General features: G+C 46.8%; 1 protein-coding gene across 2 annotated transcripts in view; it reads right to left on the minus strand.

Annotated features, from left to right (window-relative positions):
* LOC144755519 (membrane cofactor protein-like) overlaps nt 1-24,248 on the minus strand; it is a 584,025-nt gene that overhangs the window by 38,711 nt on the left and 521,066 nt on the right. The window lies entirely within an intron of this gene.

Below are 24,248 nucleotides of genomic sequence, written 5' to 3' on the forward strand. Positions count from 1 at the left end.
CCTCTTATTCCCGCCTTCCGGATGCACCTATTGCCGCGGTCCATCACGTGCCTTCTACACAAGGGCACATCTCCACTCTGGAAAGATGTGCTGTGGGACGGCAAGCTCTGTGCAGTGAACTCACAGTGTGCAGTGAACACACAGCGTGCAGCGCAACCAGCAGCGAGCGCCTTGAGGCGTGAGCATCAGCCCTACGATAGTGGCAGAGATATCCGGCCAAGGGCCCGATTCCAAGTGGCTCTGATCATTCTGGTCCACGGGCAAATGGCACATCGCGCAGGGGTCAAAATTGTGAAATGATTGCACCGTTTGGGTAGCCGGAGCGGTAAAATCTGATCTCCGTTACATTTCGACAGGTCAAAAAAATGATGGAATTTAGGGGGGGGAAGGGTTGGAATTTAGCGGTACTTGGATTTTGATGCATGTTATTAGCGAGAAAAACTCGGAATAGGTGCTGTTTATTGCACCCCATAAATGTTGAAACCCATGGTGTCAGATTTTATGCCATGATAAATTCTGAGTACTCCTAGTCAGATCCGGAGTAGTCTGGTCACTCGCATGTTTCTGATAAAACCCAGCTTTGAACCTTGACCGTGCCGTCACTGGTGGGCTGTAGGGAGAGGACGGTGACCCGAGTGCTTTTCAGAGACATCTCAAACTAACGTTAGGCCTTGGTGAAACTTTGTTGGCCCAGTCGGAAGTTCTGCACTGTTGAAAAACTCCACTTTTTGTGAATCCTATACATGGTTATTATTAACAGCTCTTTTTGTTGATGGTTAAAAAGATGACAGAGCACTGTTTGTAAAGGAAACAAGATGTGTTTTTTTAACTACTAGCCTTTCAATTGTTAATTAGTCGCTATTTTGGGATCACATTTTTTAAAAACATTTTTGCTTGCAGTTTAAAACCAGGCCCTTTCATTTGAAGCGTCTTAGTAGGTCAGATTTGAAGTGCAAAAAATGTTAAGTGCTATTGTTCACGGTGAAGTGGGCTCTTTGCTCTAGGAAGCAGGCACTGTTTAGTGGGTGTCTCTTAAGTACCCGGATGACGTCACATCAGTGCACAATACATACCTTGGGTTTGCTCTCCGCTGTCGCGCATTCTAAAAAGGATGTCATTGATAATGGCCAGGTGGTGTACTGTGCAGTAAAGCACAACCAAGGCCACGTCCTATGGATTTGTATGTGTCATAAAGCACTACAGGGTGATTTGCTTTATACGTACGCTGCACTTCACAGGGACAATGTGTCTTCTCACCTTGAAACTTCCATTCGGAACCTTCCAGAGAGGCAGATGTTGCAGAGCAAGGGATGGGGCTTTCTTTGGGTAGGTGTGGTTCACTTGGGACATTACAGCATTTTCACGTCTGTCCCACGACAATGTTTAGAAGGGTTATCTTTTGTGAGCACGTTAGTGTGCACCGTGTTTTTTTCCATTTAGGTTCGGAATGTCTTGCTTAGTGCACTCTAGGAAGGTGTGGGGGGGATGTCTGGTGACGGAAGTAGACTGGGCTGCAGTGGTATCTGAAACAGACCCTCACCACGCACCTTGTGTGAGGGGAAAGGTTGTCCAGTGGAGCATTCCTCCCGCTTCAGCAGTCGGTGGCACCTGTGATATCGCACATGCACAATTCTAGTCTGATACGAGTCTAACTTGGTTATTGGTGGTGACCAGTGCGGAAGCAGAATACTTTGTAAAGTGAGCTCTTGTACGTAGGTGACCTGATGGGTTTTTATCTGCTGCTCTGTGCAGTTACAGGACTCCATTTCATACCAGTATGTGGAACTGTATGTGTTAGTTTGACTGTAACCAACTTGTCAATAACATGACCTGATCTGTAAGGAACTAAATCAGGCAGGGGTTATGTGCCAGGCCCAGCTTCCTCGTGCCCAGCCTACGCTCAGATTGCAGAGAAAATGACCTACTCTGGTGTCCGCCCCTCACGGCTACCCGTACATCTGCTGACCTAGTACTTTTTTGTGTGTATGTGGGTATGCACACACAGATGACGATTTCTGAATCCGCTTCACTGAAAATGCAACCCACGGTGGCAAAAGGAGGCAGAGGTTAAAAAGGGACAGGCTTGAATAACTACATACAGTCGCTGTGTGTGTGTGTGGCTCTGGATGTGTGTGTGTGTGTGGCTCTGGGTGTGTGTGTGTGTGTGTGTGTGTGTGTGTGTGTGTGTGTGTGTGTGTGTGTGTGTGTGTGTGTGGCTCTGGGGCTCTGGGTGTGTGTGGCTGGCTCTGGGTGTGTGTGTGTGTGTGGCTCTTGGTGTGTGTGTGGCTCTGGGTGTGTGTGTGTGTGGCTCTGGGTGTGTGTGTGTGTGGCTCTGTGTGTGTGTGTGTGTGGCTCTGTGTGTGTGTGTGGCTTTGGATGTGTGTTGTTGTTATTGTTGTTACTGTTATATGTACTTCTAAAGCGCGACACTCATCCAACAAGGATATCACGGCGCGAAATTTAAACAGTAAACCATAAACAAATTACCAGGGACTACTATATATTCTATTTAGGGAATAATGCAGTTTTTAGTTTTTTCCTGAAAGTGAGGTAACAATCAGTACATCGAAGATCGATAGGCAAGTCATTCCAACACTTAGCGGCAAGGTGCGAAAAGGCACGCCCGCCCATCCTGCATAGTTTTATTCGTGTGGTGACTGCTTTAGCTGTGGCTTGTGAACGTAAATTCCGAACTGGGGCATAGAGCTTGATTCTGTTCCGCAAGATGTAGGGGCCAGTATTATGCAAAGTTTTATGAGCAATGCACAACATTTTAAATACTGCTCTTTGCCTCATAGGCAGCCAATGTAACGTTCTCAGGCAGTTTGTAGCAGAATCGTACTTTTTCTTATCACAGACAGCTTTGGCTGCCGCGTTCTGGACCAGCTGTAGTTTTGAAAATAAATAATCCGCCATACCAACAAACAGCGAGTTGCCATAGTCCAACCTACTAGTCAGTAAAGATTGAACTAAAATCTGTCTACATTTCATCGGAATCCAGGGAAAAACACGTTTCAGCATTTTTAGTATGGCGAATCTTTTGCCACAGATTGTGGTAACATGATGCTTCATAGATAAAGTGGTGTCCATATGAATTCCCAGGTTTCTAGCGGTCAGGGTTGGGTGGAGTACCTAAAGTATTTGGCCACCAAGAGCTGTCCCAAAGCTGTTTGGATCCGCCGAATAAAAGAATTTCTGACTTGTCAGCATTTAATTTCAGGTAGTGCCCATGCATCCAGTTAGATAGCTCTGACAGGCAGTTATGTAACCTGTTTTTGGCGTCCTCTTCACCATTGAGGGTTACCATCAACTGAGTATCATCAGCATAAGAGCAGATATTGATACCCCATTTATTGCCTATAGATGCCAATGAAGAAACAAACATTGAACAATGTTGGGCTCAATTTTGCTCCCTGTGGCACCCCATATTTGATCTTCCGAGGAGTGGAGGTAAAGTTTCCTAAACAGATGGACTGGGGTCTATTCGATAGAAAAGACTCCAGCCAGTTCAGGGCTTTACCATGAATTCCTTTAGCAGCTAGCATATTTATTAGCAGTTTGTGGAAAACGGTATCAAACGCCGCTGATAAATCAAGTAATATCAGAGCGACTGATTTGCCTTTATCAATCTGCATTCGAATATCGTCCATCACAGCCAGGAGTGTTGTCTCAGTACTGTTATTCGATCTAAAACCAGTCTGAGAGACATCCAGCAGGTTATTGGTTTCCAGAAAGCTTGACAACTGTTTAGTTACCAATCGTTCTAAAACCTTTGATAGATATGGAAGCTGTGAGATGGGACGGTAATTGGCTGGATCATTTATGTCCGCGCCGGCTTTTTTTAATAGTGGTATTACAGCTGCATTTTTCCAGACTTCTGGGAATTCAGCTTGGTGTGTGTGGCTCTGGGTGTGTGTGTGTGGCTGGCTCTGGGTGTGTGTGTGTGTGGCTCTGGGTGTGTGTGTGGCTCTGGGTGTGTGTGTGTGGTAGTAATTGCTGTCTGCTGAGCTCGTCCGTAGGGTACAATAAGTCTCACATTTCCAAGAGATTAAGCTAATGGCAATGTAAATGACAATGCCATTTATTTATCTGTTTTCAAAACCAACACATAAATACACATTGTCATTTACAATGCCAATAGCTCTAACTTTTCCAAAGGCGAAACCATTGCATTGTAAATGCTTGTTATAAATGTGCATCGCATAACTGCTTTCCTTCCGGCCCTGCTGAGGTGGGGCTCGGCCCCCCAGTGTGAATCTGTGCTAAGGAGGAGGGGGGTCTGATGTAATAACATTTCTGAGTGTGTCCCGCAGCACGGGATGCTGTTACTGCGCCGATTGATGCCCGCACCGCATACCTGCTCTCCTGCCAGCCCTGCTGGGGTGTGACTCGGTTCTCCAGCGCGCATCTGTGCTAAAGAAGCGGGCCTGTGACAGCATAATATTGCCGAAGGCCTCCCGCAGTGCGGGACCCAATCGGGCACACTGGGGCAAAGCCGGGCGAAGGGCCGGCCCTTCCTTGCCCGTCAGACACCAGTGAAGGCCGGGCTGGGCTCACTCTCTTACATCGGAACGTTTAGGGTGAGTGCTTGTATGAATGAATTAATACATTTTTTTGCATAAGTTGACTTAAACCATTGCAATACCGATTAAAAAGAAAATGGAAAAAAAACACATTTTCTTATGGAATAAAAGAGTTAATAAAATACGGTAATTAAGTGCCAGCAATTGACTTAGATCTTGCGTTCAAATTTGGATTTCACCGTAGCACTGTGGATGGACCCTCCTGAGAGATTATCGCCACCCACAGTGTTCGGGACTCCAGGGTTGCTTTTGATGCCGGCCTTCTCGTATTGAAGTATTTCTTGTGTATAATCCCATTACATTGCTAATTCATGACCTAGTAAGCCAGATTTGTGTATGATCACACAACACTTACAAACCAACTAGGGATGCAGCCCAATGGACTCCCAGTTTTGATTGGCCGGGGAGTGCCGCCGGTATGGTGCGCAGGCGCTTTAGACTTGATTGCCGTTTCCTAGGCTTGGTCCGTTCTTTTTCGAGGACCTATGTTTGAAGTAATCCGGGATCAGCGTTTGGACTGTTCCTCCTTTCGGTAGTTAAGGCCGGGCAGCAGCACAATAGGTGTAGCCAGGACTCTCCCTTGTAGTTGCACAGACTTACTTTGGTATGACCAAACATGGCTAAAGTCAGTAATTGGCAATGCCAGCAGCCACATGTACATGGTCTCTCTTCTGACTTTAGAGTTCAGCACGGCGGCAAGGTAAGCCTGCGGTTTGTTTACCGTGCACGAGTCATTCAGCTGCAGGACGAGGAAAGCTGAAGTCTTTAGTGTTGCTCGGTCTTGCTGAAATGAGACCAGTTGGACTTGTTTGTTTATTCGGGTTTTCTATGCGGCATATGAGATATGGGTCAGGGCGAGAGCTGATTCATTTATATCTTGTGCTTGTATTTCGTACTAGTGACTCATTATGCCTCTGTGGTTACATCTTATGGTTAAATTACTATGGGCAAACGGCAAAGGGGTTCACTTAGGGGTCACTCCCCACCGAAGACTACTAACATAGATAATATGCTTCATAGGGATGGTTGGGGATTATTTCAACTGAGATTGTACTAACTGAGAGGAGACTGTCCCTTGGAGCCCCCATTAATCCAAGCAAGAATGGGCCTTTACTGCTGGGACCTACCATTGCGGAGGTGGACATTGAACCCAGAAGCAATAAGAACGTAACTCCGGTTCATAACCATCTGGGGGCTCGAAAGAAGGTCGCTCCTCATCCCCCTCTGGCCTACAAATGCCCCAGGCAATGTTCCGCTCCTCCGTCCCCCTCTGGTCGTGCTAGCCCTCAAACTTATCACACTCATACTGATCTTAATGCAGAGATTTCTCTAACCTCGAGTTCCCAGGGTGTAATGCTCAAACCTCCCTGGGCGGTTAACCTCATGGAATAATATTTTGGGAAAATTAAAGACCTGTTACACAAAGAGTTATTCTCGTCATCAGAATGGTTGGAAGCTATTGAACAAGTCTTGGCTGCAATCCCTAGCCACCAGAACCAATCTACCTGCTCCTTACCTGAGGGAGAAACCGGTGCCAGCGCTTCGTCAGATGACTGCCAAAACAATTTGACTAAGATGTTGGGTAGTTCGCATCAGGTATCAAGAGGAAATGTGCCAAGACCCACTGCACCCAGCCACGTCTTACAAAGCTACGCTGAAGAGTCTGACGTTTTGGGGTCTTTGCATGCTACCATGACCTCGGAAGTTACTAAAGTAGCTACCACCCTTCCTTCTGGAGTGGAGGAGTCCATCTTTGCCTAATCCCCCTGCACCCATAAAGAAGCATCCTAAGATTGACCATCTGCCATCCTCTTGCCCGTATGTCCTAGTGTTGGTTGGTGTTCTGGAGCTGCGCGTAAATCAGAGGGAGGGCCAGGATGAGTTTACCAACAAATGTTAGGACTGGCTTGCTCAACAGAGACAGTTCCCCTACCACATGACAAGAGAGATTTTGATCACATGAAGAGTGAGCTTGTTGGGGACGGGGATAAAGGAACATTGTGGTGATTGTATCATTATTCATTTTAGATCTTCCCCCAGGTATTACAGAGGTTGTTTCTTTGCCCTTTTCTTCAGCCCTTAAGAGAATCTAAGATTGGCCTACTGCCACTAGGGTATTTTCACAAACCTCCTTGTATTAAAGACTCTGACACCTTTACAAATAAATCCTCTTCCTGTCTACCAAGGGCCCCTACTGATTATGCTACAGGTTATTCTGATTTTAACATACCTGTCTACTACTTGTTTGCAATGGGTCTGTACTGAGAAATTGCTGGGTCCTTTTTAATAACTATCTTAACATATTGTACATTTTTATTCTGTTTTTATATATTAGCAATAATCCATCAACTAAGATTTGGTTTTGTGTGAGAGACTGCCTTGGTGTCCTCAAACTGTTTGCAATTGATTACTGTATTTATCTATTGAAGGGTTTCCATTTTGGTCAAACTGCCTAGATCCTGCAGGCCTCAGCCCGCTCTACGTCCAGCCCATAGCCTTCGCCTGATTGTCCAGCGTTGTTTTTATTTATTTTACCCACATTTTTCCCCCGCTTTATTTATTCTTCTTTTTAACTTTGTTTTTCCGTTGCTGGTTTCTTGCCGCTGATGCCCCTGCGCCCCTCCCCCCTGGACAGTCCCTGCTCCCTCTTCCCAGCCTCTCATCCCTCCCCTGTTTAACGGCGACTGTTGCATGGTCGTGCCGCTGGTGCACCAAGGGGAAGCCCGTCTGCGCCTGTCCATGACCCGAACACGACCAGTGCCAGGGACCCTGGATCTACCACCACACACTGCTACGACCGAACCACCCCCTCGCACTCAACCTCGGACGAAACAACAACTGCCAGCAGGCCACGCCAATCACTACCCACAAGCAGCTCTCCTGCCACTGCTGCCGCCAGACCTTAACCACCCGCCGCCTATACCCAATGCCCTCAGAGGCATCCTCCGCAACGTGCGCTCCTTGCACCTCTAGTGAAGACAGAGCCCTGCTTGTACACATTGCTATGTTAGCATAAGCTTATTATAAGTTTAAACACCATTTTGCCACTTTGCAGCTTTTGCACACAACACTACATGTAACTGTTGTTGTAAGTTAAACTGCTTGATTTTTCTCGCATGAGAACGGCTTGTTTTTAACATCCCTAGATTTACATCGCAACCTTAGTCTGTACACTGCGTGCAGAAGCCTTCAAGGTCACCATAACAATGTATGCTGTTATTCAGGTTGATCAGCCCACGCTGTAGACACAACACGAACACAGCTGCACCTAACTGAAATTCTAGTGCCTTTAATATTGCACTGCATGCATGATTTGGGCACTTGGAGAAAACCTTTTCCAGTGAGAGAGAGCGTTGCTGATCCTGTGATGTGATGTGATTCACTTCTGCTGATCCTTGAGGTATGGGGTTCCCCATTCAAGCCTAAGAGACCTATTATAAAACCTAGTTCCTAGCAGGGGAGGGTGGTTCACATGTCGCTATAGGACCCGTTATCACTATCATTATAATATGATTTCTCTCTTTGTGTTCTATGGAATTGTAATAATGCTGATCGTATAATTTTTAATCATATGCCTGTATATATTAGCAAAAATACTGCATCTTAGGGCACGTCATTAAAATAAACATTTTAAACTTTTCCGTGTCTCTAATTACTCACAATGTGGACTGATATGAGGATAAAAATGAAAGAGTGTTCTTGATTCCCATCATTCCTGAGGTACATGAAGTCGCATTTTCTGGGTTGTCTAATCATTGGTAGCTTCGCTGTAGGACAGAGAGCTAATGAGACACTGATGTTAGTCGGTTAGGGGTTCTCGGTACTGAGGTGAGTTTTTTGGTACACCACAATTCACTGAGGTCCTGGGTTCCTATGCATAGTTCTGTGCATGAGCAGAATCCCAGCAACATGGCGCACCGAACGTTTGGTCTTATGTTTGACACTCTCGAGCACTGTTCCCACTAAGGCACGTGCGCGCGCGCACACCTCTGTTCACGTGAGCGCACACTGCAGTGTGTGGAGTGCGCACACACGCAGGACTGGATAAACGGGAGAATTTGAGCGCCGTGAAAAACTGCCACCAACTGTGGTTTTGCCGGCGTGTTAGGAGTGCAGGGAAGACTGGCTTGCGGCACTTGCTGTATTTTGCAGTGAGGGGCAGATTGTGGGCTTTTGTTTAACTATTCATGTTAATCACAGCTCCTTCACGAGCTGTGATTAACATGAATACTTAAACAAAAACCAACAATCATCCCCGCCGCTACGCTTTACTAAAGAGTAGAGCAAATTAAAAAACACAGCGTGTACTTCAGGCTGTGTTTTAAACTTGCTCTACTCTTTTGTTAGTAAAGCGTGGCTGCTAGAGAGACTGTGGGCTTTTGTTTATGTATTTATGTTAATCACAGCTCGTGAAGGAGCTGTGATTAACATGAATAGTTAAACAAAAGTACAACAAAGAGAGGAGTACCCCCTGCAGGCGTAACAGAGAAAGTCTCTGTGCCTAAAGCTTAAGGCTTCAAGAATCGCTTGTGCCCAACCCGTAAGTGGGACAAGGTATGTCCTTTATGAAGACCCCTCACTCACCAACCTAGTTGGTGACATGCTTCATCATCGGGGTCCCACCCCGTAGGCCGAGTGCCAACGGGGTGTGCTGCGACACCTGATTACAGTGGAGCGGGTAATGGTTTCTTTTATATGTGCAGTGAAGAACGGTGGTAAGTGATTTAAAAAGGGCCAGGACTACTCACTCCAAGACTTTATTCTTGAGTGACTGGACACCTTATAAAAGAAGTGTAACACCTATGCCTAATTAGGTAGGCTTCGGTGTTAAAGACGTGTCGTGTATTAAAATAGCGACGTGTGCTATGTGAGTTAAAAGGGCGGTCTACATGTTTCAACCATCAGGCAATTGTAGGTATTCGTCAGGACCAGTGATAGACCAGGGTGGTCCGCACACGCTAAGGTGCGTCCTGCCCTTGGTCAGTGAAAGTTGGAAACACAAAAAGTGTGTTTCTTGTACAAAATTTTTCTATCCCGGTATGGAAGAAAAACCTGTGGAAAGAAGGTTCCAGAATGGTTGGTGGTTGGAACCACAAGACACAAAAGACAAAGGACATACAATGGTACACAAAACATAGAGGTACAATAACCTTATAAAACTTATAAAAGAGGGAATGCCAGCATCCCAGTATGCGTGACACGAATGTAACACAGTCAGTCACCGCAATCCCTGTAGTGCCCCATGTACATGTGGGGCATATGGGTTACGCGGGCACGGACTGCATGACTGTGGCGATACACACACGTTAATATCTGGGTACTGGCAACGTATTATACAGTATTGCCCTCAGGAATATTAGCTTGTTGCAGATACGTAGTAGCACTTCAAAAGAGGAAGGTGATTTCACTCTAAATATTGAAACGCTAGGCTTGCACAGACTGTTAATCTATCGACTATCTATGCGGGTACCTAGAATTAAGTGGAACGCCATGCTTACTTGAATTGCGGAGAGATACCGCTTCACAGGCGTCCGGTTACCAAGGGCGATGCTCACATCCCCTGGGAAGTGACAATCACAGTGGGCGCCAAAACGCCGTTAGTAAATACGTTTCTAATCACGTAGGAAGACATAATCCAAGAGGATCGTGTCAGCTGTCACTTACTTATGGCTTCTGCTCCTCAGTCGGTAAACCTACTTGGTTACCACAGCGGTACGCCGATGGGAATCCCTGATGCGTACTGAGACGGAGAGCTAAATATTAGGAAAGCCATCTCCCTGGAGAGGGCGTGGTTGGCCAGGTCACGGGGGTTGAAAGAGCCAATCACGGATCTGCAGTTCCAAAGTGAGGCTTGGAACGCGGTCGCTATGGGAACCGTGTACACTAATGGCTATTGCCGAGATTGGGTGACTTCCCAGAAGCTCAGTTCGACCCTTCGTGTTTGCAGGTCAGAAACACGATATCAGGGGAAAGAAAAATAAATATAAAAATAAAAATAAAAATGATTGGGAGGTTCAGCACAGAGTGTGTTCTTTACAGATGGTAGTAGGATGAGGCAACTCGTCTAGAGGTATTAAAGGGGGAGACGAATACAACACAGTTCGTGACCAGATCCTTATCTACACTTAGAGAAAACAAACTATGCCTGTTGGCACAGACAGTGAACCCTCAGGCTCTGCATTAAGGGTGAAAGCAGGCAGTAAATGTAAATTTAAATTTTATACCAAAACCGAGCCCCACGGGATATTGTCATTAAGACCTGTCCTGTGGGTGGACAGCCTATAAACCCATCTTTGCTCTTTTTCAAAAAGACGCTGTGTCAGGTTATGGCCTGGGTTTACTTGTTCAATAACTGTCCATTGAAGGTCGTCAGGTGTATGTCCAGCAGACAGATAGTGTTCGGTTAGTCTGGTCATGGACTTCTTACACCTGATCGTGCTTCTATGTTCCCCTATCCGTACTTTGACCTTTCTGTTGGTCATACCAACGTAGTGTAGGTTGCAGGGGCACGTTATTCGGTATACCACATTTTCGCTGTTGCAGTTGGTGTGGCCTCGTATTGTCCAGGTCTTTCCTGGTTCCAGTTGTAGGGTTTTGGTGTTCGTTGTCAAAGGGCAGACGCTGCAGTTCCCACACTTGTAGTGGCCGGTCACTCTCGGTAGTCCCCACGCGTTCAGTACAGTTTCATTCTCCATCACTTTTGTTGCTGGTCTAGAGTTCACCACCGCATCCTTGATGCTTCTCGCCTTCTTAAAAGAAAACAGGGGTTAGTCCCTGTGCATTTTGCCGGAGTTGAGGATTGACCAGTGTTTATTAACTATCCTGGTTACATCATTTGAGATCGTGTTATATGTGGTAACACATGTGAGAGGAGTGTCCTCCAATGGTTTTTCTAGACTTTCCAGCAGCCCTTCCCGTGGTTGATTGCGTGCACGCTTTTGGCTCTTATTAAGGATCTTATCTGGATATCCTCGGTCTTTTAGTTTCAGGGTGAGGTCACTCGCTTGTTCCTTGTAGTCTTTTAATTTACTGCAATTCCTGCGAATGCGTAAATACTGTCCGTATGGGAGATTCTCTCGCAAAGGCCTAGGATGGAAACTTTCGAACCTAAGCAGATTGTTCTTTGCTGTGGGTTTATAGTGTGTTAGTGTCTGAAAATTTCCATTCTCTTTCCTGATGACAAGGTCAAGGAACACTAGAGTGCTATGGTCTTTGACGTAGGTAAATTTCAGATGGTCATCACAAGTGTTCATCCAGTTAAAAAAGGAGACCAGTGAGTCGTCTGAACCACTCCAGATAGCCAGCACATCATCGATGTATCGTTTCCATAATAGGATGTTGGAGCCGTAGGGGTTTCCTTCACTCAGTATGAACTTCTCTTCAAAATCGTGGACGTAGAGCCCCGCCACGCTGGGGGCAAAGGTACTGCCTATCGAGGTACCACCCGTCTGGAGGTACAACGTACCTTCAAACTCAAAATAGTTCCTTTTCAATGCCAACCTCGCACACTCCAGAATAAAATCTCTTGGGGTTCTGGATGTCCAATCTTCATTTGATAGAGCCTTTTCTAGTACCTTTAAGGTTGCGTCTTGGGGGATGCTAGTGTACAAACTCTCAATGTCAAAACTCACCAGAATCGTGTTCTCGTCCACAGTGAGATCGTTGAGCAGTTGTAACAAGCTCTTCGTATCCTGGAGATAAGTGCTTGTTTTCTGTACTAGTTTCTTAAAAAACACATCACAAAAACGTGACAGAGGTTCTAACAGAGAACCCAAACCGGAGACTATTGGTCTACCCGGTGGGGGGGAGTTTGTTTTTGTGCATCTTTGGAAGTGTGTAAAAATAAGGCGTTCTTCCTTCACTTCTGCACAAAAAATCAGCTTCCTGTTTTGAAATGTATCCTTTTGTTTCCCCATACTCTGCTAGTGATTTAATCTCACCACGTAGATCTTCTGTAGGATCCGTTGGTAGTATGCGGTAGCTGGTCTCATCTGATAGTAGCCTTAAGCATTCGGTTCGGTATGCCAATTTGTCCAGAACCACCACTCCGCCGCCTTTATCCGCGGTTTTTATTACGATCGTTTCGCAATTCTTCAGGGTTTCCAAGGCGAGTCTTTCATTCGTGGTCAGGTTCGTAAAGGTTTTCTTTGGAGTCGTCTTCTCTATTTCGTTGGAGACCGCTTGCTCGAAAGTTATTATTTCCACTGGAATCGTGTGTGGTGGAGGCATAAAAGTCGATTTTAAGCGGAGGCCGGTCTCATTAGGGTCATCATTAGTCGTCATCATTTCCTTTCTCTCAAAGAAAGCTTTCAATTTCAATTTTCTAAAAAGATAGTTCACACTGAAGTCTGAATTTGTCAAGATTGGCCGTTGGGACAAAGCCAAGGCATTTATTCAGTACCTTTTCTTCTTCCTGGGAAAGGGGCCTAGTCGCTAGATTAGTGACTAAGTTCATCTGTTGCTGGGCCCTGCCTGTGCAGTCTTGTTCCGTGAGGGGTTCGAATTCGGATCCTCCGGTTCCCAATGTACTTGGTTGCTCTGATTGCCCGTTCTTCTTCCCCTTCCCCTTCCGCGCCTGGCTAAAAAAGGCGGTCTGTACATATTTGGTGGGAAGAAAGGCTGTTGGAATGGAGGTTGCCATCCATACATTTGAAAATTTTGGGGATGATTAAAAGGATCCGGGTAGCCTTGCATCAGCCCCGAGTTAAAAGGGGGCCAGTTGCCTTGCATCTTCCCACGTCCTCTTCCTCCTTGGTTTTTACTGCCATTGCTCGAATTGTTGCTTCCCGCGGATGTGTTACTTGAGGCATTACTAGATGCATCAGAGTTGTCGTCCGCTTTTGAGGGTGCCACAAAATCCGGGTCAGAGTATGGATAAGCCTTTATCATGGAGAATTTTTTAAGGTCCTTTTGAAATTGTTGTACTTTCCGTTGCATAAGGTTTTCTTTATAGTCATTGATCTCCCTGTTGAGTTCATCCAGTTTTTTCTTGTAACCGGTAATGGTGGTTTTTATGTGGCCCTCAGCCAACTGGATTTCCACTTGAATTTTGTCTGAAAGTCTCACAGCCGTTTTCAAGATAAGAACTATCCAGTCATGTGTACAGTGCCACGCTATCGCAGCCCAATCTTTTCGAAAATCAGCATCTTCTAAGAAGATGCGGGGTGCGTTCGTTACAAGTAAACCCTTTGGTGCCATACTTTTGCTTAAGTATTGTTTCAATATAGTGCCATGGAGTATTGTTATTATCCTACTTCGTTTCAGCTCCGTTAAGTTCTCCCAATCTGTGGTTTGTGCTATACTCTGTGCTATGTTTGCATCCGCAAACAAAGCTAAATCTCCCATGATTTCTTCAACCTCCTCGGAGGTGTAGGAAAGACCTTGATTCTCGCTCATGGTGGCCGATGGTTCCAGGTAGAGGTGTGAATTAGATATGTGTTACTCTCGCAGCTGTGCTCTGCCTAAACTATTGAAAAACAATGAGAGAGAGTAGGGTGTTTAACAGAAATGTAGGGTGGGAACTCCCGGTCCCCTGTTCAATATAACACAACAAAGAGAGGAGTACCCCCTGCAGGCGTAACAGAGAAAGTCTCTGTGCCTAAAGCTTAATTCAATTCAAGTAAGCATGGCGGTCCACTTAATTCTAGGTACCCGCATAGATAGTCGATAGATTAACAGTCTGTGCAAGCCTAGCGTTTCAATATTTAGAGTGAAATCACCTTCCTCTTTTCAAGGTCTACTACGTATCTGCAACAAGCTAATTCTCCTGAGGGCAATACTGTATAATACGTTGCCAGTACCCAGATATTAACGTGTGTGTATCGCCACAGTCATGCAGTCCGTGCCCGCGTAACCCATATGCCCACATGTACATGGGGCACTACAGGGATTGCGGTGACTGACTGTTACATTCGTGTCACGCATACTGGGATGCTGGCATTCCCTCTTTTATAAGTTTTATAAGGTTATTGTACCTCTATGTTTTGTGTACCATTGTATGTCCTTTGTCTTTTGTGTCTTGTGGTTCCAACCACCAACCATTCTGGAACCTTCTTTCCACAGGTTTTTCTTCCAGACCGGGATAGAAAAATTTTGTACAAGAAACACACTTTTTGTGTTTCCAACTTTCACTGACCAAGGGCAGGACGCACCTTAGCGTGTGCGGACCACCCTGGTCTATCACTGGTCCTGACGAATACCTACAATTGCCTGATGGTTGAAACATGTAGACCGCCCTTTTAACTCACATAGCACACGTCGCTATTTTAATACACGACACATCTTTAACACTGAAGCCTACCTAATTAGGCATAGGTGTTACACTTCTTTTATAAGGTGTCCAGTCACTCAAGAATAAAGTCTTGGAGTGAGTAGTACTGGCCCTTTTTAAATCACTTACCACCGTTCTTCACTGCACATATAAAAGAAACCATTACCCGCTCCACTGTAATCAGGTGTCGCAGCACACCCGGTTGGCACTCGGCCTACGGGGTGGGACCCCGATGATGAAGCATGTCACCAACTAGGTTGGTGAGTGAGGGGTCTTCATAAAGGACATACCTTGTCCCACTTACGGGTTGGGCACAAGCGATTCTTGAAGCCTTAAGCTTTAGGCACAGAGACTTTCTCTGTTACGCCTGCAAGGGGTACTCCTCTCTTTGTTGTGTTATATTGAACAGGGGACCGGGAGTTCCCACCCTACATTTCTGTTAAACACCCTACTCTCTCTCATTGTTTTTCAATAGTTAAACAAAAGCCCACATTCTTCCCCGCAACGCCCTTTACTAACAAAAGAGTAGAGGAAGTTTAAAACACAGCGTGCACGCTGTGTTTTAAACTTGCTTTACTGTTTTGTTAGTAAAGCCAGGCTGCGAGAGAGACTGTGGGCTTTTGTTTAAGTATTTATGTTAATCACAGCTACTTCACGAGCTGTTATTAACATAAATACTTAAACAAAAGCCCACAGTCTCTCTCGCAGCCTCGCTTTACTAACAAAAGAGAAGAGCAAGTTTAAAACACAGCATGCATAGCTGCCAAGGTTTCAAATTGCTATGTTAGGTTTTCAAAATTTTTGTGTAATTATGAGTGACATTTCAACGACTATGAGTGATACTTTTTCAGAAGCAAAATCAAGCAATTGAGACTGTGGCGGGGTCATACACATCAGCAATTACATCCATCTGAGCAATAAGACACTCTAAGAAGATGTTAAAACTTATGGAAAGCACAAAAACCTGAAGCACCTACAGCCCTCCTAAACTGATTATCTGTTAAAAAGAAACCAGATCTGCACCCCTCTCATTGATATTGCACGCTGCACCAGACCACTACAAAAGAAAGTTTCGCCAAATTTCAGCAAAGTCAGTTCTTGTAGTATGGTCAGATTATCTGTTTTGAAAAGCGGCGCAGTGTGCCTGCCACATGCTCACCTCGAGTAGAGAAAATAACATAATGACTGCAATACAGGGGGGGGGCTCACTTAAGAGCCCACATCATCATTCGCTGGGGTACTAATGTAATGTAGCCGAGGTGCAGACTCCCTTGCCCATATTTTTGTGTTCCACTTTATTTTCTTCTGCTGTGACAAACGGAAACAAAAGCTTTACCTAATTAATGGATTCCTTGACTGCTCTGACGCTTCCCAGATGACCTCGGAGATGCCGAGGCAGGCTGCGGTGGTGCGAGAGGCGGCATGCTCGTCACCTCAGCTACCCCGGCCGGATCTCTTGTAATAATCATCTGCACCTGCCTCAGCCATGACTCAGACTGTAGGGCCCGCATCACCGTCCAGTGACCACCAGATCCAAAAGGCACCAACATAATGTCTGCGCCGTGACTGGCAGACAAAACTTTACCATCCACGCGCTCAGAATTCCGGCCCCAGCAGCTGTACTAACTATCAACGCTCTTTGCTGCAGGGAGCACAGCAATCAGCTACTAGTAGTTGGCTCCACACTCCTAATCTGACATTAATGCAAGACACTCTGCCATAGCAGCATGCAGTCCCCTCTGCCTGCTCATTAGCAGTGTTTGGCCAGGGCGGCCATTTTGGTCCGCTTGTCTCTTCCTCTGCACCGGCGATGGTGTCAAGGAGGTGCTAGAAATGTGTGACCTTGCATTTTTGTGCGGTGATGCCTGAAAGACACACACAAACATGAAAGCCATGTGGGGGCACAACAGATATAAGATAATATCAAACATATAAAGTGATCACTGCTGAGGGTGTTTGCTCTAATGCCCTCTCTCACTCTGCTTACAATTCATATGCAGAATTAGCAATTTAAGCCTAAGAGATTACCTCACGGTGGTGAGCCTGAGCCAATGGCAATTGGCAGGCCGTGGCCGCAACGATTCGTGCACTTCCGCAGCAATGCATACCGCATTCTGGCTCAGCTGTACATGCCTCCTCTGGGCTGTTAAGGAACCGGTCGGGTCCAGTCCCGGAATCACTTTACTGCAGTGCGAGCACAGAAGCTCTGCGCAGCTGCCATGATTGTAAGAGTACAAGAGCACTCACTGCAATTCAAATCAACCGCCTGCGCTGGTGAGCTCTATTCTCATCAACATTTACGCCGGCAGCCTTAATTAACAGATTGCAACTTCCGTCACTGAGCGCACGATCTGCAGGTGGCAGATTCTCATTGGGCACTGATTCCTGTCGTAATTCCGTGCTCTCGAGTCATTCATGTTTAACATTGTAGCAGTGCAGCAGCTAGAGCTGCAAGCTGTTGAATCACCCCCTTAGCCTGCCAGGAACAGTGCACATTGTGCGCTGCTACAGCTTTCACAGACACTAGGGTGCATTATAGCCTCCTCCGACTTGACAACTGCGGAGGCGCTATAATGTGTGACTATGCATTTCAGTGCGGTGAAGCGGATTACCACACTGAAATGCCATTTAGTCAAACGCCTGTTGTGTGTTACTTGGCAGGGCTGGCAGAGTTCCTTAACCTGAAAGGGAACTTCCCTGTGACTTGAGGTATCCTTGTGGTGTGTGGCAGATTGTACTTTATTCCATATAGTGCTCCAATTCCAGGTTTTCAGATTTGTAAGGTCTTCATTCATGCATCTTCATCCAAACGCAAGATAATAAAAAGTCAACAGAATAGTCTTACAGTTTAGAAATCCATTTTAGAATTATGTTTCTAAAGCTATAAATCACTAAAAGTTGCTATGTCATTGCTTTAAAAATAGCAACAACTTCGAAGTTTGCACTAAATAGAACATAAATTGCACTCAACTGTTGTGAGTGCAGTGTGTTTGAAAGCATTTATGGGGATATGGTAGTGAGCATACATTTTAGTGTAGAGTTCTAACATTTATAATATAATTGGAAGATAGTGGTGCTCTAAAGAGGTATTTATTTTCTTTTAGTAAAAATGTGTCTATTTCCTGGCTGTGCCTTTCACCTTTTTGAACTTGAGATTTTGACACACTGCACCACATCGGAGTTGTACTCCATACAGGGGCAACACTATCAGTAGTGCAGCAAGTGCAGTTGCACCGGATGCCAGTGATCTTAAATGTCCAGTGCACCCAAATTATGGCTGCACTTTACAGACCAGCCAGTTGACTTTCCATCCCATTTACCTTGCTGGGGCAGAAACCATTGGCTTTTATAAACTGTTCCACAGTTCTTACCTTAGATCAGCCTTGTCCTAGGTGCCTCTGAGTTTGGATGGGCGCAATGCTCTTCTAGGTTCCAGGTTCCAGCACTGCCACTGGTGTTCATCATTTATTATTCTCTCGATGCCGATGGCCTTCCTGCTCTGGCTTTGTAATATCTTCTGTAGGCTTTGCCACCTTTTACTGTGTGGTCCCGAGTGCCAGGCCCTAAGATATCGGTTTTATTAGTACTGTCTCTGAAATTGAAAACATCTTGCCTGCGCCGACTGGAGCCTTTCAGTCCCTGTCTGTCCAACTATGCACCTGCTGAACTTCTTTAGCTGTAATGACGGACTGCCTGGCAATAGTAAACTTTATTGTGTTTGCAGGCCACATGGCTGCATGCATGTGTGCACTACTACTGACGTTTTGGTGCCAGGGAGGTAGCCAAGTCAGCCTGGGCTACACAACACAAACAAAAGACAGTCCAATAACCAGCCCGGTCCCAGCAAAGCATAACACCATTCACATTGACTGCTGTGCGCCACCTTACAACCTCACAAAATATTCGACTCTACAAAGCATTAAAACAGGTAATACACTCAGCTTTTTAGTAAGCTGATTTGCATGACAATCTTTTTACATGCGGTAATGTGACTTAAAATGTGTTAGTGTAATGCGAGATGTGTGACACTTGTGTGACACTTGGCAGGGCTGAAAAGCGAGGCTGCGAGAGCAATTGTGGGCTTTTGTTTAAGTATTCACGTTAATCACAGCCCCTTCACGAGCTGTGATTAACATGAATACTTAAACAAAAGCCCACATGCCTTTGTAAATCTTTAATACTCACCTTTTTAATTTTGCCATATTCTTGTAAAATTTGATCATGGATAGTTTGGAAAAAAATGTAAAAGCTTTTCTCAGCATAAACATGATAGGGCCACATTCTTTGATATCTATGCTTATGGAAAATGTGCCATGTTGGTGCAAATCTGCCTTAAACCCCTTTACGTGGGTTGTATGTGGTTTTTCAAGCAAAAGTTTGGAGCGATATTCAAGTTCAAAAATTTGTATAGCGCACTACTCACCCAGAGGGTCTCAAGGCGCTTGGGGGAGGGGGGGGGGGGTAATTTACTTTTCGAATAACCAAGTTTTTAGTTGTTTTCTGAAGGAGAGGTGGTTCTGTGTAAGGCGGCGGTGGGTGGGGAGAGAATTCCAGGTCCTGGCCGCTAAGTAGGAGAAGGATCTCCCCCCCATGGTGGATCTATGGATGCGCGGAATAGCGGCGAGGGCTTGATTGGACGATCGTAGTTGGCGGGTGGGGGTGTAGAAGGACAGTCGCGTGTTGAGGCAATCGGGTCCTAGGTCGTAGAGGGCTTTGTGTGCGTGGGTGAGGAGACGGAACGTTATTCTCTTGTTGACGGGGAGCCAGTGGAGGTCTTTCAGGTGACCGGAAATGTGAGCTTGACGGGGGATGTCTAGTATGAGTCTTGCTGAGGCGTTTTGGATGCGTTGGAGTTTTTTCTGTAGTTTGGCTGTGGTTCCGGCGTAAAGGGTGTTTCCGTAGTCCAGTCGGCTTGTGACCAGTGCGTGGGTGACCGTCTTTCTTGTTTCGATGGGGATCCAGCGGAAGATTTTTTTGAGTATGCGTAGGATGTTGAAGCATGATGATGAGACGGCGTTGACTTGTCTGGTCATCGAGAGGGAAGAGTCCAGGATGAAGCCCAGGTTACGTGCATGGTACGTAGGTATGGGTGCGGTTCCCAGGGCCGGTGGCCACCATGAGTCGTCCCAGGCAGCGGGGGATGAACCTAAGATGAGGACTTCCGATTTGTCCGAGTTCAGTTTTAAACGGCTGTTCTTCATCCACTCGGCTACTTCTTTCATTCCTTCATGTAAGTTGGTTTTGGCGGTGTTTGGGTCTTTGGTGAGGGAGAGGATCAGCTGGGTGTCATCTGCGTAGGAGATGATGTTGAGGTTGTGTTGGCGTGCGATGGATGCGAGGGGACTCATGTATATGTTGAAGAGGGTGGGGCTGAGTGATGATCCTTGTGGTACGCCGCAGATGACTTCGGTGGCCTCTGATCTAAAAGGGGGGGAGGCGGACTCTCTGGGTTCTTCCGGCGAGGAAGGAGATGATCCAGTCCAATGCTTTTCCTTGTATTCCGACGTTGCTGAGGCGTGTTATGAGGGTGCTATGACAGACTGTGTCGAAGGCTGCGGAGAGGTCAAGTAGGATGAGGGCAGCTGTTTCTCCGTTGTCCAGTAGAGTTCGGATGTCGTCTGTTGCTGCGATGAGGGCGGTCTCGGTGCTGTGTTTGGCTCGGAAGCCGGACTGTGAGGGGTCAAGGGATTTGTTGGATTCGAGGAAGGCGGCGAGCTGACTGTTGACGGCTTTCTCAATGACTTTGGCAGGGAAAGGGAGGAGCGAGATGGGGCGGTAGTTCTTTAGTTCAGTGGGGTCTGCTGTGGGTTTCTTCAAAAGGGCGCTGAGTTCGGCATGTTTCCAGCTTTCCGGGAAGGTAGCGGAGTTGAAGGAGCAGTTGATGACGTCACGGAGATGGGGTGCGATAATGGAGTCTGCTTTGTTGAAAATGTGGTGGGGACATGGGTCGGTTGGCGATCCCGAGTGGATGGAGTTCATCAGGCGGATGGTGTCTTCAGTGGTGATTGGTTTCCAGGCGCAAAGGTTGTTAGAGGGCGGTTTTGGTTCGGAGGTTGGTAGAGTGGACGGGTCTTCGGACTGGTTTCCAAAGCTGTTCTGTATGTCGGCGATTTTGTTGTGGAAGAATGAGGCTAGGGAGTCGCAGAGGTCTTGGGAGGGAGTGATGTCGTTGGTGCCGGCGGTGGGGTTGGTAAATTCTTTGACGATGTTGAATAGTTCCTTGCTGTTTTGGGCGTTGTTGTCAAGGCGATCCTTGAATGCTGATTTCTTGGTGGATCGGATCAGTTGGTGGTGTTTGCGGGTGGCGTTCTTGAAGGTGGCCAGGTTGTCAGTGGTTGGGTTTTTTCTCCAGGCTTTCTCGAGGGTACGACAAAACTTCTTGGATTTCTTAAGGTCATCGTTGAACCAGGGGCTTTTTTGCTACCTTGTTTGATTTGATGGTTTTTCAAGGGTGCTAGTTCGTCAGCGCTGTGGGTGATCCATTGTGTGAGGTTGGTGGCAGCTTAGTTTGGGTCCGGTGATTTGGCAGGAGGGTTTTGGTGAAGCGATGTGAAGAGCTGGTCGGTAGTAATTTTGTTCCAGTTTCTTCGGGGAATAGGTTGTGGGGGGTTGTGGGTCGCGGTCTTTTTGTAGTTGAAGTGAACGCAGCTGTGGTCCGTCCAGTGGAGAGCTGTGGTGTGATTGAAGGAGATGTATTGGATCGAGTGTGTGTCCGGCATAGTGGGTGGGGGTATTGACAAGTTGTTCAAGTCCAAGGTTGGCCAGGTTGTCCAGAAGGGTGGTGGTGTTGCTGTCTTTTTTCTTTTCCAGGTGGAAGTTGAGGTCTCCCAGTAGAATGTAGTCCTCGGAGGGGAGGGCGTGTGGGCTGATGAAGTCAGTGATGTCTTCGCTTAATTGTGTGCGGGGTCCTGGTGGCCTGTAGATGAGGGTGCCTCTGAGTGTGGTCTTGGGGTCAGTGTGGATCTGGAAGTGAAGGTGTTCGGCGGTAGCGAGGTAATCGTCCGAACTGGTCGTGATGTGGATGGTGTTCTTATGGACGATGGCGATGCCTCCTCCTGTTTGGTTGGTGCGGTCCTTTCGGATGATCTTGTAGCCGTCCGGGATGGCTATGGCGATGTCGGGTGCTGATGAGGCGTTCATCCAGGTTTCTGTAAGGAAGGCGACATCCGGCGATGTAGTGTCGAGTAGGTTCCAGAGCTCAATGGCGTGTCTGTGGACCGAGCGGGTGTTGAGCAGGATGCACTTTAGGTGGTTAGTGTCGGGGCTCTGTTTGGAGTTTGTGGATTTGGTGTGGGTCCTGATGCAGTCAAATTTGCAGGAGTGGCAGGTGAAAGGTTCATGGGTGTGTCCTGGGGCGGCTTGGTAGCAGTTTGGTGGGCGGCCGGGGTTAAGGGCTGAGAGGGTAGCGGCGTCGTATGGTATGCGGGCGGGGTGGATTTTGCGGGGGCCAGGGGGTCTGGCGCTGGGCGCGGTCCAAGCGTGGACGGGCGTAGACGGGCTTACCTTAGGCGCACCTGCGCGTGAACGCTGCACGCAAAAGTATCTGTCATATGTGGATAGTGGAGTGGGGAGGGGCGAGGGAGGAGCAGCTGGGAGGCGGGAGCGGGGTGGAGAGCTGGGCTGGGAGGCACAACAACAAACAACAAAATGGCAGCAAGCCAAGAGCCTACCACGACGATATTGGGGCACAGCCTGAATAATGGCTAGGAAATGGGCAATGGCACCAGCACAATCAGGCACAAATCGATTACACAGGCAAAGGCAGCAAAGCGCAATTGATTATTAATTAAAGCGCACTTTGGCAGTATAGCGCTATGATAAATTTCTTCAGCAATATAGCGCTATGATAAAATTTAATCAGCAATCAGGCACAAATGAAACCAGAAGCAATTCGAGCTAAGCGCTATTGATTTCACAAGCAAAGAGCAAAGATCAGTCTGGCAGTAAAGCGCTACGATACCAGATTCCAGGTCAGAGCAGGGAGCAGCGTGGGGAGCGACCGCTTCTGAGGAGCTCAGGACGGTCACAGCCCTAGAACAGGACAGTAGAGCCTAAACTTCCAGTGGGAGGGAGGAGCAGCTGGGAGGCGAGAGCGGGGTGGAGAGCTGGGCTGGGAGGCACAACAACAAACAACAAAATGGCAGCAAGCCAAGAGCCTACCACGACGATATTAGGGCACAGCCTGAATAATGGCTAGGAAATGGGCAATGGCACCAGCACAATCAGGCACAAATCGATTACACAGGCAAAGGCAGCAAAGCGCAATTGATTATTAATTAAAGCGCACTTTGGCAGTATAGCGCTATGATAAATTTCTTCAGCAATATAGCGCTATGATAAAATTTAATCAGCAATCAGGCACAAATGAAACCAGAAGCAATTCGAGCTAAGCGCTATTGATTTCACAAGCAAAGAGCAAAGATCAGTCTGGCAGTAAAGCGCTACGATACCAGATTCCAGGTCAGAGCAGGGAGCAGCGTGGGGAGCGACCGCTTCTGAGGAGCTCAGGACGGTCACAGCCCTAGAACAGGACAGTAGAGCCTAAACTTCCAGTGGGAGGGAGGAGCAGCTGGGAGGCGGGAGCGGGGTGGAGAGCTGGGCTGGGAGGCACAACAACAAACAACAAAATGGCAGCAAGCCAAGAGCCTACCACGACGATATTAGGGCACAGCCTGAATAATGGCTAGGAAATGGGCAATGGCACCAGCACAATCAGGCACAAATCGATTACACAGGCAAAGGCAGCAAAGCGCAATTGATTATTAATTAAAGCGCACTTTGGCAGTATAGCGCTATGATAAATTTCTTCAGCAATATAGCGCTATGATAAAATTTAATCAGCAATCAGGCACAAATGAAACCAGAAGCAATTCGAGCTAAGTGCTATTGATTTCACAAGCAAAGAGCAAAGATCAGTCTGACAGTAAAACGCTACGATACCAGATTCCAGGTCAGAGCAGGGAGCAGCGTGGGGAGCGACCGCTTCTGAGGAGCTCAGGACGGTCATATTTGGCGCAGTCTGGTTCCTGGCGCACTTAGCCATGGCTGCAGCGCACAGAGACCCTACACTGTAGGGCTTATATCAGTCCACTACACCCTCACTCCTGTTTCCGGTTGACAGTAGTGATGGATTAACCTACCTATATGGATAAATTATAGGTTAATTCAAGCTTGATATTTTAAAAAGGTTCGTACTTGAATTGCTACCTGTTTGTCCTACAATTCCTTTAGACAAGTTGGACCGGCCGGGAAAAAAATAATTCCTGTCATGGCTAATTCGGTTATGGGCAAGTGCCCCCAAGATAAGGACGATATGCTTTTTTGGCTTGCCGAGAAATTTGACCAACTGGAAGCTGTATTTCCTAATACGACTCCTGTTGAGAAACAAGGGATTC

Source organism: Lissotriton helveticus, chromosome 5_1 (assembly GCF_964261635.1).
Source record: "Lissotriton helveticus chromosome 5_1, aLisHel1.1, whole genome shotgun sequence".
Lineage (NCBI taxonomy): Eukaryota > Metazoa > Chordata > Amphibia > Caudata > Salamandridae > Lissotriton > Lissotriton helveticus.